Source organism: Helianthus annuus, chromosome 3, assembly GCF_002127325.2.
Source record: "Helianthus annuus cultivar XRQ/B chromosome 3, HanXRQr2.0-SUNRISE, whole genome shotgun sequence".
NCBI lineage: Eukaryota > Viridiplantae > Streptophyta > Magnoliopsida > Asterales > Asteraceae > Helianthus > Helianthus annuus.
The window spans coordinates 25,033,181-25,049,080 of record NC_035435.2 but is presented as its reverse complement, the minus strand read 5'-3'; the positions used below and the strand labels follow the sequence as shown (position 1 = coordinate 25,049,080).

The following is a 15,900-nucleotide window of genomic DNA, read 5'->3' as shown; positions in this document are numbered from 1 at the left end:
GGTAGGGCTAGATAGAAAACCCTATCTATATAAAAAACCCTAGAAAACCCAACCTCCCGACATTTTTTTTTTTTTTAAATAACACATGTAATATACATGTTTTTAAGAGTTTTGGGCCAAAAAAAATAAAAAAAGCGCCGAAGGGATAATTTAAAAAAAAAAAAAATTCAGCAACTTTCAGCATTTTTGTCTAACACGTGTTAGGCGCTGAATTTTGTTTATTTTTTTTAAAAAAATCCTTTCGACGCTTTTTTGTTTTTTTTGGCCCAAAACACTCTAAAACATGTATATTACATGTGTAATTTTTTTCAAAAAAAAAATGTCGGGAGGTTGGGTAAAATGGGGGGAGATTTGGGTTTCCAGAGTTTTCTAAGAATTTTAGGGTTTTTTGTGTAGCATTACCCTATATATATATATATATATATATATGTGTGTGTGTGTGTGTGTGTGTAAAAAAATAAATTAATAAGTTATACTCATACAAACACCAATATAGGCTCACTTACAAAACTATTTTTTAGGTTTAGATTAGTTATTAGCCCATTGTCATTAGGTTTACACCTCCCAATATCCAATTTCGTTAAGACCTAAAGACATATTTTTTCGAGTTCGAATAGAGTACACGAATTCTTAGGACCGACATGCAGACTCAAGTATCATATGCGTAATTTCATAAATATGAGACTGATAATTAAATTTGTTTGGGAATAGGACTGAGGGAATCATATAGAGTTACTATGATTTTTTAAATATTTTAAGAATATTCTACGGAAAACTAGTTATTATAATTTGAACATATATTAATATTCAAAATAACAACAACCACCTCTTGTCTTGTTTCTTTCACTATTAATGAAAAAAACAAAAGTAATTATATGAATGAAAATAGTAGGTCATGGGGCATGGATCTACAGAAAACTTATTTCTACTAAGAAAACTTAGGAAACCCAATCTAGACCATTGATCATGATCATCCAATGGCTCATAAAATTTGAACCATTTTTGAATTAAATTAAATAGAGTGGTAAAGTCAAAAAGGTACTTCAAGGGCATATGGGTAAAATTACCTATGATATTATGACATTTTATATATTATATTCATATTGATTAGACATTCATGATATGAAAAGGAGAGAGAAGCACAATTACCTATAACCAAGATTCCCATTTCTCTCTTTCTCTCTCAGACCTTCATTCTCTCTCTTCTTTATTATTGTCACTATCACCATCATCATTGTTTCTCTTTCTTCTTTTCTTTGAGAATTCAAAAAAACTTCTGTGCATTCACCATCATCATCATCCCTTCTCTCATCCTCTCTCTTTCTTCATGTTTCAATCACCAAGAACACACACAAGTGTGTGTGAGAGAATCGTTATTGTTAAAACCCCTTCATGTTCATGAAGAACACCAAGAACACACACACAAGTGTGTGAGAAAGAAAGCAGGCCTGAATCATTCGGTTGCATGTGTTTCTAGAGAGAGAAAGTTATTAGAACACCAAGACCAAGAACACACACAAGTGTGTGAGAGAGAAGCAGGTCAGAAATCATTTGGTGCATGGGTTTTAGAGAGAGAAAGTTGTTAGAACGCCAAGAACACACACACACAAGTGTGTGTGAGAGAATCATTTTTGAAGATCTTCATCGTGTTCATCAGACGGGTCTAGATCCGGTTAGTGTTCTACTAATTGCATGAACACACTTGATTTTTTTGTTAAAAAGGTTGTCAATAACTTTTTGTGTGCTCAAAGTGTTCTAGTAATGGGTTAATGTTCATGTATTTTGCAGGTTTTTGTTTTTATGTTAAAATGATTTTTAGTTTTTTGATATTTTCAGTTTGTTGACCAATAATTTATGGGTTGGGTTTGTGTTGGGTTTTATAAATTGGATTTGCTTTATTTTGTTTTCTGTTTTTTGTTTAAATTGGGCATCCCAATTATTGGTAGATAATTAGTTTGAAAATCCATAATTGTTACAGTAAAGGTTTCAAAATGTTGTTGGTTAAGTTGTTCTTTTTTATAATTAGTGTTAAATGTTTCAAATTTTTGCAGGCATAACTAGTTACGTATGTTACATTTCTGCCAGCTAGATTCTAAACTGTTTGTCCTGTATGTTGTAACATATGTTACACTTTCGGACAATATATGGTGCATACATTGTGTTACACATTTTGTTTTGATATGAGTGGATATTGAAATGGTGAATGGTAATTGTTGTATCCTCATCTTAGCAAGTACTCTTTTGCTGACTACTAATATTTGTGTTTTTCATTTCTTGGGCAGGACTGGGACTGGGAAGAAACCTAACAAAATATTATGTGTTTACAAATCTATATCTTTTTAAATGGGTTGAAATGTTATTTTAAATGGGTTGTTAGTTGAAATGTCTTGCTGGCATAATTAGCTACATATGTTGTAATAAGGTTACACGTGTTACTTATGTTAAAACCAGCCCTTTCTTGGACATAAAAAGGAGCTACACATATGTAACACATGTTTGTAACGTGTGTTACACTGGAGGGTACCTTTGATGTTGTACAGAAGTTACCCTCCAGTGTAACACATGTTACAAACATGTGTTACATATGTTCAACCTCTTTGTTACCAAAAATCGGGGCTGCACATATGTAACACGTGTTACAACAGGTTTTTACCTACTTGCACGTCTCTATTACAAATGGATGAAAAACAGTTTTTTTAAAACATCCACGGTGTAACACTTGTTTATTTGAAAGTTCTTAAAACAACCGTTGTAACACGTGTTATAATCCCATCTTCAATGTAAAGATACATCCAATGTAACACGTGTTACAAAAGGAAATTACCTACTTACACGTCTCTATTACGTTGATTTAAACAGTTATTTAAAAACATCCACTTTGCAACACTTGTTTATTTGAAAGTTCTTAAAACAACCGTTGTAACACGTGTTACAACTTTTTTAGTGTTGTGCATTTTCCTTTTTATTATCTCATCTTCAGCTTGAAGATACATCCAATGCAACACGTGTTAGGTTTGTTACGTGTTACAAAAGGTTTTTACTTAATGTAATAGTAAGTTTAAATGTTAAAATGTTTTTTTAAGATTGGTTGTTAAATGTTAAAATATATAAACTTCATAATTTATTCGGAATATCTCGTTTATTTTACAAATAACTCCGGAAATATTACTTGTGCTATTATGTATTTACTATGGCGGTTGTATTTGCAGGAGTGAGGAGAATGACCAGGTCCGTGACGGGTAGGCTGGCTAATAAGTGAAAGCAGAACGATAAAGAAACAGAACGATAACGAAAGAAGGTAGATGGAGAAACCGATGAAGAATGGGAACAAGAAGTCGATGAAGGGCAGGTGGTGGGTACCTTTGACGTTGTACAGAAGTTACCCTCCAGTGTAACACATGTTACAAACATGTGTTACATATGTTCAACCCCTTTGTTACCAAAAATCGGGGCTGCACATATGTAAGACATGTTTGTAACTTATGTTACACTAGAGGGTAACACATGTATGATCATTTTTGGATCATTTGTATATATTTAAGTCTGTATAAACCTACAACATTGATACCCCCAAAAAGGTTACACATGTTACGATAGAATGGGAAATGTGTAGCAACGTTCAATACTGTTGTTTCACTCTATAGTGTGTAACATGTGTGAAATGGCGTTTGTTAGTAAAACATATAACTTGTAAGGTGATACGACTGTATCTTTAAAACATGTTTACCTATAAGTACTTACATGTTACAGGTTGTATCTTTAAAACATGTTTAAACTGGAAACAGGAAACACTTGCAATGTATAAAGCAGAGTTACAGAAGATGTAACATGTGTAAAACTGGAAACACTTGTGTAACATTTTGGTGTAACACATTTTACAGGTTGTATCTTTAAAACATGTTTACCTATAAGTACTTACAAAATATAAAGCAGAGTAGGAACACAACTTTTAAGGATGTTACATACATTGTAGAGAAGATGTTACATGTGCACACACAATTAAGATGTGTAACATCACGACAAGTGTCATGTGTGATCTTTTTTTGTTACCCTAGGGTGCTAAACGTATTACAACGTTCATAACACACGTAAACTTATACTAACATCCGTCCCTATGTCCACAGATGATATAGAACATACTCCACGTTACCATATTTACTAGTATTCTAATGGCACTAAATTGTGGACACCGAATGTCAACGAGCAATATCATCCTATTATTGTTAAATCATACGTCACACTGGAAGAACTTCTTGCCATGTGTAAGGCTTATAACCAAGAAGCTGGGTTCAATGTAAAAAATATACGTTAATGCAGTTTTTTTATCTACTAATAACATTGTTAATAACAAGTCTAGGTACTTATGTAACATGAAGTGTATCGTTTGTCCCTTTAATTTGTTACACTAGTCTCATATACTTATAGTTACATATATTACTTGTTTGTTCATTGATATGACATTTTGGATGATGTAATGTTGTTACATATGTAATTTGCTAAGTTTAAATTGACACCAAAGGGGCTGACATATGTAACACATGTTTATAACATATGTTACAATATGGGTATATATGTAACACATGTATAGCAATCTTACACATATTACATATAGGTGTTACATGTGTTACAACGTCAAGGTTACACATGTTACATATAGTTGTTGCATCCAAAAAAAAAATTGCCTTCACAACAACATCCGTATTCATCCAAATATTGGCATACTAACAATGAAAATAAAAATAAATTTTATATCAATAGTTGTAATGCTTCAAAAATGGTCTTCTAAAAATTGCCTTCACAACAACACCATCGTCACCACGAAAACCTGATGATGCGTTGTAATCCTTCCGCGGGTTTCGCTTCTTGATAACCATCTTCATCTTGAACACAAAACATCTTTCCACCTATGAACAAAACAAGTACATCAATATTAAATATTCTATAGTTAAAACTTATTAATCTTCTATGTAACATGTGTAACGGGGCTATACATGTGTTACATCTCTAGTGTAACACATGTTACAAACATGTGTTACATATGTGCACCCCCCCCTTTGTGTCCAAAAAGGGTTGGGGTATCTATAAGTAACTTGCATAATGTTGTTACTACATATGTAGCTAATTATCCCACAAAAAAACACGACTTTTTATTTGTAAAATAAACGAGATATTCCGAATAAATTATGAAGTTTGTACGTTTTAACATTTAACAGCCAATCTAAAAAAAACAATAAGCTGGTCTCATATACTGGGTGTAACACATGTAACACCCTATATACAACATATGTAACCCGCAGTGTAACACGTGTTACAACATATATGACAAACAGTTTAGAAATTTTAGCATTAATATTCGTAAAAATAACAATATACTCTGTACAAACAATTTAGAAAGTCAACATTAATCTTCGTAAAAAATATCAATATACTCTTCGCATAAATGTAGCTGATAGAAATGTAACATATGTAACAAATTATGCCAGTAAAAAACACGAATTTCTATTTGTAAAACAAAACCGATATCCGATTAAATTATGAACTTTCTAAAGGTAATGAAAATGTAATATCGGAGTGAATTTATTCAAAAAAACAACTAAAAAACAAAGAAATTTGAAACATACATCGTAAAAATTATGGATTTTCAAACTAATTATCTACCATCAATGGTGATGCTGAATTTAAACAAAACTAGAACACAAATCAAACCAAATCCAATTCATAAACCCTAAAAAAAACCCAGCTCACCCACATCCCCCCCCCACACACACACAAAAATCCAACTAAAAGCAATCATTAACTCAAAATCGCTGGACAAACAATTTAGAAATTTAACTTTAATCTTCAAAAAAAAATCAATGCACTTTGAAGAGAGAAATACAACATACAAAAATTTCTTATAGATCTTGATTTAAAAAATAAAATAAACAAACTAGCTCTGATTTTAAATCTACCAAACGTTATACAAAGTATAAATCTAAACAAATTACATAAATTAACAAAAGTAAGATCTTTAAACCTGTTTCTCTCTCACACACTTGTGCGTGTGTTCTTGGTGTCTAGGTGAACAACATGAAAATTGTTATCTCTCCTTCCAAAACATTAGCTTTCTCTCTCTAAAAAACAGAAACAAAGATGTGATTAAAATGACACCGAGCTTCCTTTTCTTTGAGAGCTTTGATGGTGGCTTCGATCTTCAATGGTGGCTTCGATCTTCAGATTTCAAGGTTGGAAGGGATGGTGGCTTTGATCTTCGATCTTTGAGAGCTTTGATGGTGGCAGAGCATTGATGGTGGCTTCGATCTTCATATTTCAAAGGTTGGAAGGAATGGGGTGAAAGCAATGGAGTTAGGGTTTTGAAGAGAAAGGAATGGGGTATGAAGAAGAAAGAAAGAGATGGATTCTGTATGTATTTTTTTGTTTAAAAAGGGAAGAAATGATGGGTAATAAATGAGTTGATGTGATAGTGAAGAGAGTGAAATGATATCTTGATCAAATGACCAATATGCCCTTTTAACATGTGTTTTAAAAAGATGATGTGGATCAATCTTGGCCACACAATTAAGGTTTGCCAAGTTTTCTTGATTAAATGGGTTTTTCATAGATACTTACACTAGGTCATGTCATATAAATGTGTGTATATATATATATATATGAGGCCGCTAAAATGAAAACCAACCTCAGTTGCGAGAACCATGAGAACTACTCTCCACCAATCAGATAATGACAACCAAAAGGGTAATATAATCATTTAATTAAAATTATTAAATCATCCATCTCTCCTCATTAAAGTCTCTTTTTAAAATATTTTCAATTTCTCTCTTCACATTTATCTCTCCTCTTTTTGTTATTTTGTAAAAAAAATTGTAAAAAAGTTTTTGCAAAAAAAAAAAAAGTTTAAAACCGTAAAAAAAGTTTTCGTAAAAAATTTAAAAAAGTTTAAAAACGTGTGTGTAATAAAAAGGTTTTTGTAAAAAAAAAGGTTAAAACCGTAAAAATGATACACCCCAAACCTTACTTAATTAACGAGTAAAATATATATAGGGAAAATTTTTTTAAAATTTCGGCATGACCCATTCGTTTTAAAAAACCATTTCCTGTTTTACACAATCAAACTTCGACAACTAACATTTTTGACAAAACCCAAAGACGGACAAGGTTTACATTGTATATAACAAGGCTACAACTACTAAGTTCGACCCAACGACACGGACATCGACATACTACATAAGTTTAAATACATATGACCAAAAGTTTAACCCATATCAAAATAACTTATAACAGAAGCGTGAGGCGGGCATGAATCAAGTGTGCACGTTCCAAGCCGTCCAACCGCCTAAGCCGAGGATTTACCTACATTTGACAACAAGCTTTAGAAAGTTAGTTTTATTATTCATTTTGCTTACGATACCACTTATAGATGCATTCGTTTTTATTCATTCATTATCCTTATGCATTCGATTACCCATTTAAATAGGGAGGCATACATTCTCATAAAGAGATTCAAGCATACCGCTTTCGACCCGGTATCATCGGGTTAATTACTTTCGACATAAACCTTTCGTTCTATCCGTATAACGGATTGTACTTCATACATTCGTTTTTCTTACACGGCCACCCGTTCTAGACGGATGGTATCATATCCTTACTCGGCCTAGTTTATTCGAACTGGTCGATTTACTTAGCTTAGCATAACCTTCGTTAACTTAGCCAATTCCACAAGGGATTTGCTATTTATTTACTAAACACCGTAATCATTATATTAAGGAATAATCATTAGAACAAGGGTTGTTCGACACAAATACTAACAAAATTTAAGTGAAGTTTTGTATGCAATGGAACATACCTCGGTCTTGTGATCCTTCCGATTTCTTGGAATTTGAACCTTCTTCCTTTACGCCTATACCAAGATATTCATTCTTTCGTTTAGTACCCACAATTCATTCTATTATGTTCCAAATTACACATCATTATTCTTTCAAGCATTTCAGCGAGCACCTAGTGTGCGTTACATTTATAAAGCACAATGTACAACATTTAAAGCATGACTTTACTAGTTCATTATACATGCCATCAATAATTAACCTAGTTCTTACAATGTCTTTAGTCTACACCAATTCATCTAGCACTCAAGTGTTACAAGCAGAATCACATATCAAGATTTCATGTAATCATAATCCCTATGATCTTCCTATTCATAATACAAATTTCACAAGGTGGGTTTCATAAAATTTCTTCCAATTAACTAAAATCAAGCATGATTTCTATTCTAGGGAGTAATCCTAACATCTAATAAACATAAATCATACCACGAATTCATGATTGGGTTGAAACCCTCTTCCTAAAATTCACCAAATCCAGAAATTTGACTTACCACTTCACTAGGTATGCTTAGATGATCGAAACTTTAAAACATGCAGCTGATTAACATTGATTTTTCCTTGTCAATTTGTGAATTTTTGCAAGAACAAGGGTAAACCCTTGTTTTCCCTGCTCCTGATCGAACCCAGAACACGCACAGGGTGTGTGTTTTGTGGTTTAGATATAATTAAACCCTTCTTAATTAAAATTTTCATATTACCCCCTTGAAGCTTGTTAAGTGTTGACTTAAACACCTCCCATGATTTAATTTATCCATTTTTCATTTATTCGGGATGTTACAAGTCTACCCCCCTTAAAAGAGGTTTTGTCCCCAAAACCTGTGCACATAACAAATTCGAACATTTACATACCAAAGAGAAACGGATAGTGCTTCCTCATTTCATTTTCCGCTTCCCATGTGAGTTCTGACCCCTTTCGGTGCTGCCATTGTACCAACACTTGTCGAATAGCTTTGTTGCGGAGATTCTTCACCTTGACATCTTTAATGGCTATTGGTCTTTCGACATAATTCAACCCCTCGTCCAACTCGATGTCATCGAGAGGTATTAATGCGGTTTCATCCGCAAGACACTTTCTCAACTGCGACACATGGAAGGTATTGTGAATCCCGTCTAGAGTAGGCGATAATTCTAATCGATATGCAACTTTTCCAACTCGAGCTAAGATTTTAAACGGTCCGATGTAACGAGGACCTAACTTACCCCGTTTGCGAAAACGGATTATGGCCTTCCAAGGTGATACTTTCAATAGAACATAATCTCCGACCTGAAATTCAATAGGACGCCTTCTCTTATCTGCATAAGCTTTTTTCGATCCTGGGCTACTTTCAAATGAGCTCTAATCGATTCAATCTTTTCATTTGTTACTGCTATTAAATCACTTGGCGCGAGCTCCCTTTGCCCCACTTCACCCCAACATACGGGAGTTCTACATTTTCTCCCGTATAGGAGTTCGTATGGTGCCATTTGAATACCACTATGGTAACTATTATTATAAGAAAATTCCACTAGTGGTAAATGGTCATCCCAACCTCCCCCAAAATCTAAGGCACACGCCCTCAGCATATCAACAAGTGTTTGAATGGTTCTTTCTGACTGGCTGTCAGTTTGAGGGTGGTAGGCGGTACTTAGGTGTAATTTCGTACCCACACTCTCGTAAACTTTTGCCAGTAACGAGAAGTAAATCTAGTGTCCCGATCCGAGACAATTGACACGGGCACCCCGTGTCGAGATATAATCTCGTTCATATAAATTTCCGCCATTTTCTCGGAAGAATAAGCTTCTTTGATGGGTAGAAAGTGAGCGCTTTTCGTAAGTCGGTCTACGATTACCCATATTGTATCATGCCCCTTTCTCGTTTTAGGAAGCTTGGTTACTAAATCCATCGTTAGTTCCTCCCACTTCCATACCGGTATCTCCAAAGGTTGTGATTCTCCGTAGGGTTTTTGGTGTTCCGCTTTCACTTGGGAGCATGTTAAGCATTTTGCGACATATTTGACGATATCGCGTTTCATACCCGGCCACCAATAATTGGCCTTCAAGTCCCGATACATCTTTGTAGCCCCGGGGTGAACCGAATATCGTGACTTATGAGCTTCTTCAAGTAACGCAGTCTTAATTTTGCAGAAACGTGGTATCCAAATTCGGCCGAATCTCATCTTGAGTCCGGTCAAATTTTCTTCTAGCTTATCGGCCACACCTTTTAACCTTTCTTTCTTTAAGTCTTCCGTTTCAAGCGACTTTATTTGGGAATCCCGTATCATTTCAAGCAAACGTGGTGTAACTATCATTTTCATGGATCTCACATGAATTGAAGGTGGAGTCTCTTTTCGGCTTAGTGCGTCCGCCACCACATTCACTTTTCCCGGGTGATAAAGGATATCGCAATCATAGTCTTTAATCAGTACTAACCACCTTCATTGCCTCATATTCAAGTCTTTCTGTTCAAAGAAATACTTGAGGCTTTTATGATCCGAGTAAATTGTACATTTCGTACCATAAAGGTAGTGTCTCCAAATCTTTAAGGCGAACACCACCGCTGCCAATTCCAGATCATGTGTTGGGTAGTTTATCTCGTGAGGTTTTAGTTGTCGCGAAGCATATGCAATAACCCTTCCCCTTTGCATTAAAACACAACCTAAATCCTGCCGTGAAGCGTCTGAATAAACAACCAGATCTTCAATCCCATCTGGCAAGGTCAAAACCGGAGGACTCGACAATTTCTTCTTTAATATACGAAAGGCCTCTTCCTGTTCTGTACCCCATACAAACTTTTCTTTCTTTTTCGTCAGTTTGGTTAAGGGTAAAGCTATCTTCGAGAAATCCTGTATGAACCGTCTGTAATATCCCGCGAGGCCTAGAAAACTTCTTATCTCACTCGGATTCTTCGGGGAAACCCACTCTATTACGGCATCAATTTTTGACGGATCTACCAAGACACCCTCTGAATTGATCACATACCCAGAAACTGCACTTCTCTGAGCCAAAAGGCGCATTTTGAGAATTTCGCGTAGAGTTTCTCTTTACGGAGAACTTCAAGTACTTTACGCAAGTGCTTTGCATGCTTGGCCTTGCTTCGTGAGTAAACTAGTATATCATCTATGAACACGATCACAGATTTATCTAGCATAGGTTGGCATACCCGGTTCATAAGATTCATAAACACATCCGGCGCATTCGTCAATCCAAACGACATGACTAGAAATTCATAATGCCCATAACGGGTTCTAAACACGGTCTTTGGAATATCTTCTTTCCCGTACTCTAACTTGTTGGTACCCCGAACGCAGGTTTATCTTGGAGAACCAACTCGCCCCTTGTAATTGATCAAAAAGGTCGTCAATTCTAGGTAAAGGGTAGCGGTTCTTTATGGTCAGCTTATTTAATTCTCTATAGTCGATGCACATGCGCATCGACCCATCTTTATTTTTAACAAATAGGACAGGTGCTCCCCAAGGCGACACACTTGGGCGTATGAAGCCCTTATCTAGAAGATCTTGTAATTGTGTCATTAATTCCCGCATCTCGGTGGGAGCAAGTCTATAGGGAGCCTTCACAACTGGCTTCGCACCCGGATTTAATTCGATGCGAAACTCTATTTCTCTTTCGGGAGGGAGTCCCGGCAATTCTTCCGGAAATACATCCGGAAATTCATTCACGGCCACAACGACTTCAAGCTTCGGGAGGATTTGTCGAGCATCTACTACATAAGCTAGGTATGCTCTACTCCCGTTAAGTACGTATTTGAGAGCTTGGACAAGGGTGCACAATTTGGTTTCCACGTTTCTCTCTCCTTGAATATTCATTTGCCATCCACTTGGAGCTTGGACAAGCATTATCTTATTTTCACAATTAATCTCTACATGGTGCCGTGCCAACCAATCCATTCCCACTATCATTTTAAATTCCCCCAAAACCATAGGTATGAGGTCAATATCGAATTCTTCATCTTCTATAGTGAATTTGCAATTTCTACAAATCTCATGTAACATATAGATCTTACTATCGGCTATTTCTACTTTTAGAGGCATTGGCATTCGTTCAATCTTAAATGAAGGATGTTGTACAATTTCATTCGAAATAAATGACATAGTGGCTCCAGTATTGAACAAAACATAAACCGGTATGGAGTTTAATAGAAAGATACCTGAGACCACATTTGGGTGAGACTTGGCTTCTTCGGATGTAATTTGGAACATCCTCCCTTTAGCCCTAGAACCCTTTTGCTTCTTATCTTCTTTTTTTGACTCTTGCTGGAGTTTTGGGCATTCCGATTTAATATGCCCCTTTTCAAAACAATGGAAGCAGGTCTTCGGGTTATTTGGACATTAATAAGACGAATGCCCTTCTTTACCACATTTGTAGCACCCCTTTTTGCCTAGCAAGCATTCTCCCGTATGAAGTTTTCCACAAGTCTTGCAAGGCGTGATACCACCCTTCGACTTATCTTTTCTGCCTTGCTCTTGATACTTCCCCTTTTTAGACGGGGCCAAACTTGCACCTTTTTCATTTGGTCTCTTCTCCCCACGTTCTTCTTGCCTCTTAATTTCAATTTCTCTCTCCCGCGCCAGATTAATAAGCTCGTCAAGAGTCTCACATTTCAAGGGAGTGATGAACTCCCTAAATTCCGCCTTCAGTATGCCATAAAAGCGATTGATCTTCATTCTTTCAGTTTGCACAAACTCTCCACAAAACTTCATCTTATCCAAGAAAGTGTTCGATATCTCATTTATCGTCTCGTTTTTCTGTAGGAGGCGTAAGAAATCCTCTTGAATCTTATCAATGGCTGACTGAGGACAGTGGTATTTCATGAAGGGCTCCTTAAACTCTTGCCAGGTCATCATTTGGAGTCTTTCATTGCCTATTTCCTTGTTATGCGCATCCCACCAATCTTTCGCCTGGAGGGTGAGTTAGCCAGTAGCAAACATCACCTGATCTTCTCTATCGCACCGACTTCGTATAAATACCGCCTCTATGTTTGAAACCCACCTTTGGCACGCAATCGGATCGATTTTACCATCATACGTTGCAGGATTGCACGCCATGAAGTCTTTGTACGTGCACCGTCGTTCCTTGCTTTTACTTTTAGATCCTTCAATCAGTTCCTTTAATTCTTCGATCTTGCTAGTCATCATGGCATCCACAACTCCCAACACCCGACTTTCTACTTCTTGAGCTAATCGTGGAAGGTTAGCTTGCATAACCCCTTCAGCCACTTCTATGACCTTGCTATTAAATGCTTCTTGTCTAGCAGTATCATCTTCATCCTCATTAACGTTTCTTGTATCGGCCATCTACACATTGTCATGTTTATGTTTAGTACAAATCTCAAACTTTCATTACATCATGGTGCTTTAATCCGTGTTTGTTTCATTCACATTCTTACATTTTAAACTTTACTCGTCTTTTAAACTTTCATCACTCATTCGTGTCTTTCGACACATTACTTTCGACTTTTATACACTTCCTTCTATCGTAACCACTAGTCGGGGTTACATAATTCTTTCAGGCCTTGTGTAGACCCTAAGCGAACTTTTAATGGCATCTAGACTATTTGGAAACTCAAAATATGAAAGGCAAAACAAAATAAAAATTCCCAGCGGAATCAGTTTCCACTACCCGTCGGCGACGACATCATACCCCGTCGGCGACGGGCTTCCTAAACGTGGCGTCGGCCACTTTGCCAGTAGACAGGTAAGTAAGGCGTCGGCAGCCAGGGGGGCGTCGGCGACGGGTATCTGGCCGTCGGCGACGGCCCGTCGTTTGTTAATTCGCTGCTGAGTTTTATTTTACATGTTTTTAATCCTTTTCTGCTCCGTTTCCAGTCGCGCGATCCCAGAACTTATCGTTTCGCCCTCCCTAATTATCCCTTCACTTATTCAACTTAATATTTACATCATAAGCACATTACACATACCCGTATTTACCAAAAATTTAAATTGTTACCTCATTGGCGATCTAGGAGCGAGCACACTTTTGAACGAGCCATCGGTTTGAGTTCAAGCGTCACATCTTATGCTCGAATCCCTCAAACCTTGGCTCTGATACCAACTTGATACACCCCAAACCTTACTTAATTAATGAGTAAAATATATATAGGGAAATTTTTCAAAAATTTCGGTATGACCCATTCGTTTTAAACCACTATTTCCTGTTTTACACAATCAAACTTCGACAACAAACATTTTTGACAAAACCCAAAGACGGACAAGGGTTACATTGTATATAACAAGGCTACAACTACTAAGTTCGACCCAACGACACGGACATCGACATACTACATAAGTTTAAATACATATGACCAAAAGTTTAACCCATATCAAAGTAACTTATAACGGAAGCGTGAGGCGGGCATGAATCAAGTGTGCACGTTCCAAGCCGTCCAACCGCCTAAGCCGAGGATTTACCTACATTTGACAACAAGCTTTAGAAAGTTAGTTTTATTATTCATTTTGCTTACGATACCACTTATAGATGCATTCGTTTTTATTCATTCATTATCCTTATGCATTCGATTACCCATTTAAATAGGTAGGCATACATTCTCATAAAGAGATTCAAGCATACCGCTTTCGACTCGGTATCATCGGGTTAATTACTTTCGACATAAACCTTTCGTTCTATCCGTATAACGGATTGTACTTCATACATCCGTTTTTCTTACACGGCCACCCGTTCTAGACGGATGATATCATATCCTTACTCGGCCTAGTTTATTTGAACTGGTCAATTTACTTAGCTTAGCATAACCTTCGTTAACTTAGCCAATTCCACAAGGGATTTGCTATTTATTTACTAAACACCGTAATCATTATATTAAGGAATAATCATTAGAACAAGGGTTGTTCGACACAAATACTAACAAAATTTAAGTGAAGTTTTGTATGCAACGGAACATACCTCGGTCTTGTGATCCTTCCGATTTCTTGGAATTTGAACCTTCTTCCTTTACGCCTATACCAACACATTCATTCTTTCATTTAGTACCCACAATTCATTCTATTATGTTCCAAATTACACATCATTATTCTTTCAAGCATTTCATCGAGCACCTAGTGTGCGTTACATTTATAAAGCACAATGTACAACATTTAAAGCATGACTTTACTAGTTCATTATACATGCCATCAATAATTAACCTAGTTCTTACAATTTCTTTAGTCTACACCAATTCATCTAGCACTCAAGTGTTACAAGTAGAATCACATATCAAGATTTCATGTAATCATAATCCCTATGATCTTCCTATTCATAATACAAATTTCACAATGTGGGTTTCATAAAATTTCTTCTAATTAACTAAAATCAAGCATAATTTCTATTCTAGGGAGTAATCCTAACATCTAATTAACATAAATCATACCACGAATTCATGATTGGGTTGAAACCCTCTTCCTAAAATTCACAAAATCCAGAAATTTGACTTACCATTTCACTAGGTATGCTTAGATGATCGAAACTTTAAAACATGCAGCTGATTAACATTGATTTTTCCTTGTCAATTGGTGAATTTTTGCAAGAACAAGGGTAAACCCTTGTTTTCCCTGCTCCTGATCGAACTCAGAACACGCACAAGGTGTGTGTTTTGTGGTTTAGACATAATTAAACCCTTCTTAATTAAAATTTTCATATTACCCCCTTGAAGCTTATTAAATGTTGACTTAAACACCTCCCATGATTTAATTTATCCATTTTTCATTTATTCTAATATTAAAATAAATTTCGGGGTGTTACAAAAAAAGTTTTTGTATAAATTTTGTCTTTTGTAAAAAAAAAGTTTTTATGAAAAAAAAAATTATAAAAAATTTTTGGTAAAAAAGTTTTGTAAAAAAAAGTTTAAAACTGTAAGAGACGTTTTCGTAAAAAAACGTAAAAAGGTTTAAAAACGTGTATGTAAAAAAAGTTTTTGTAAAAAAAGGTTAAAACCGTAAAAAAAATTTGTATAAACTTTTGTTCTTTGTTAAAAAGTTTTTTTAAAAAAGCTTTTTTTGTAAAAAAGTTTTTTTGTAAAAAGAAAGTTTAA

General features: G+C 35.6%; 1 long non-coding RNA gene across 1 annotated transcript; it reads left to right on the top strand.

Moving 5' to 3' along the window:
- The first annotated feature begins 1,422 nt into the window (after positions 1 to 1,422).
- Positions 1,423 to 3,763, top strand: LOC110927595. The gene is made up of 2 exons (XR_002585746.2): positions 1,423 to 1,672; positions 3,210 to 3,763. It is a non-coding gene; the product is annotated as an uncharacterized LOC110927595 (long non-coding RNA).
- Positions 3,764 to 15,900: the final 12,137 nt, after the last annotated feature.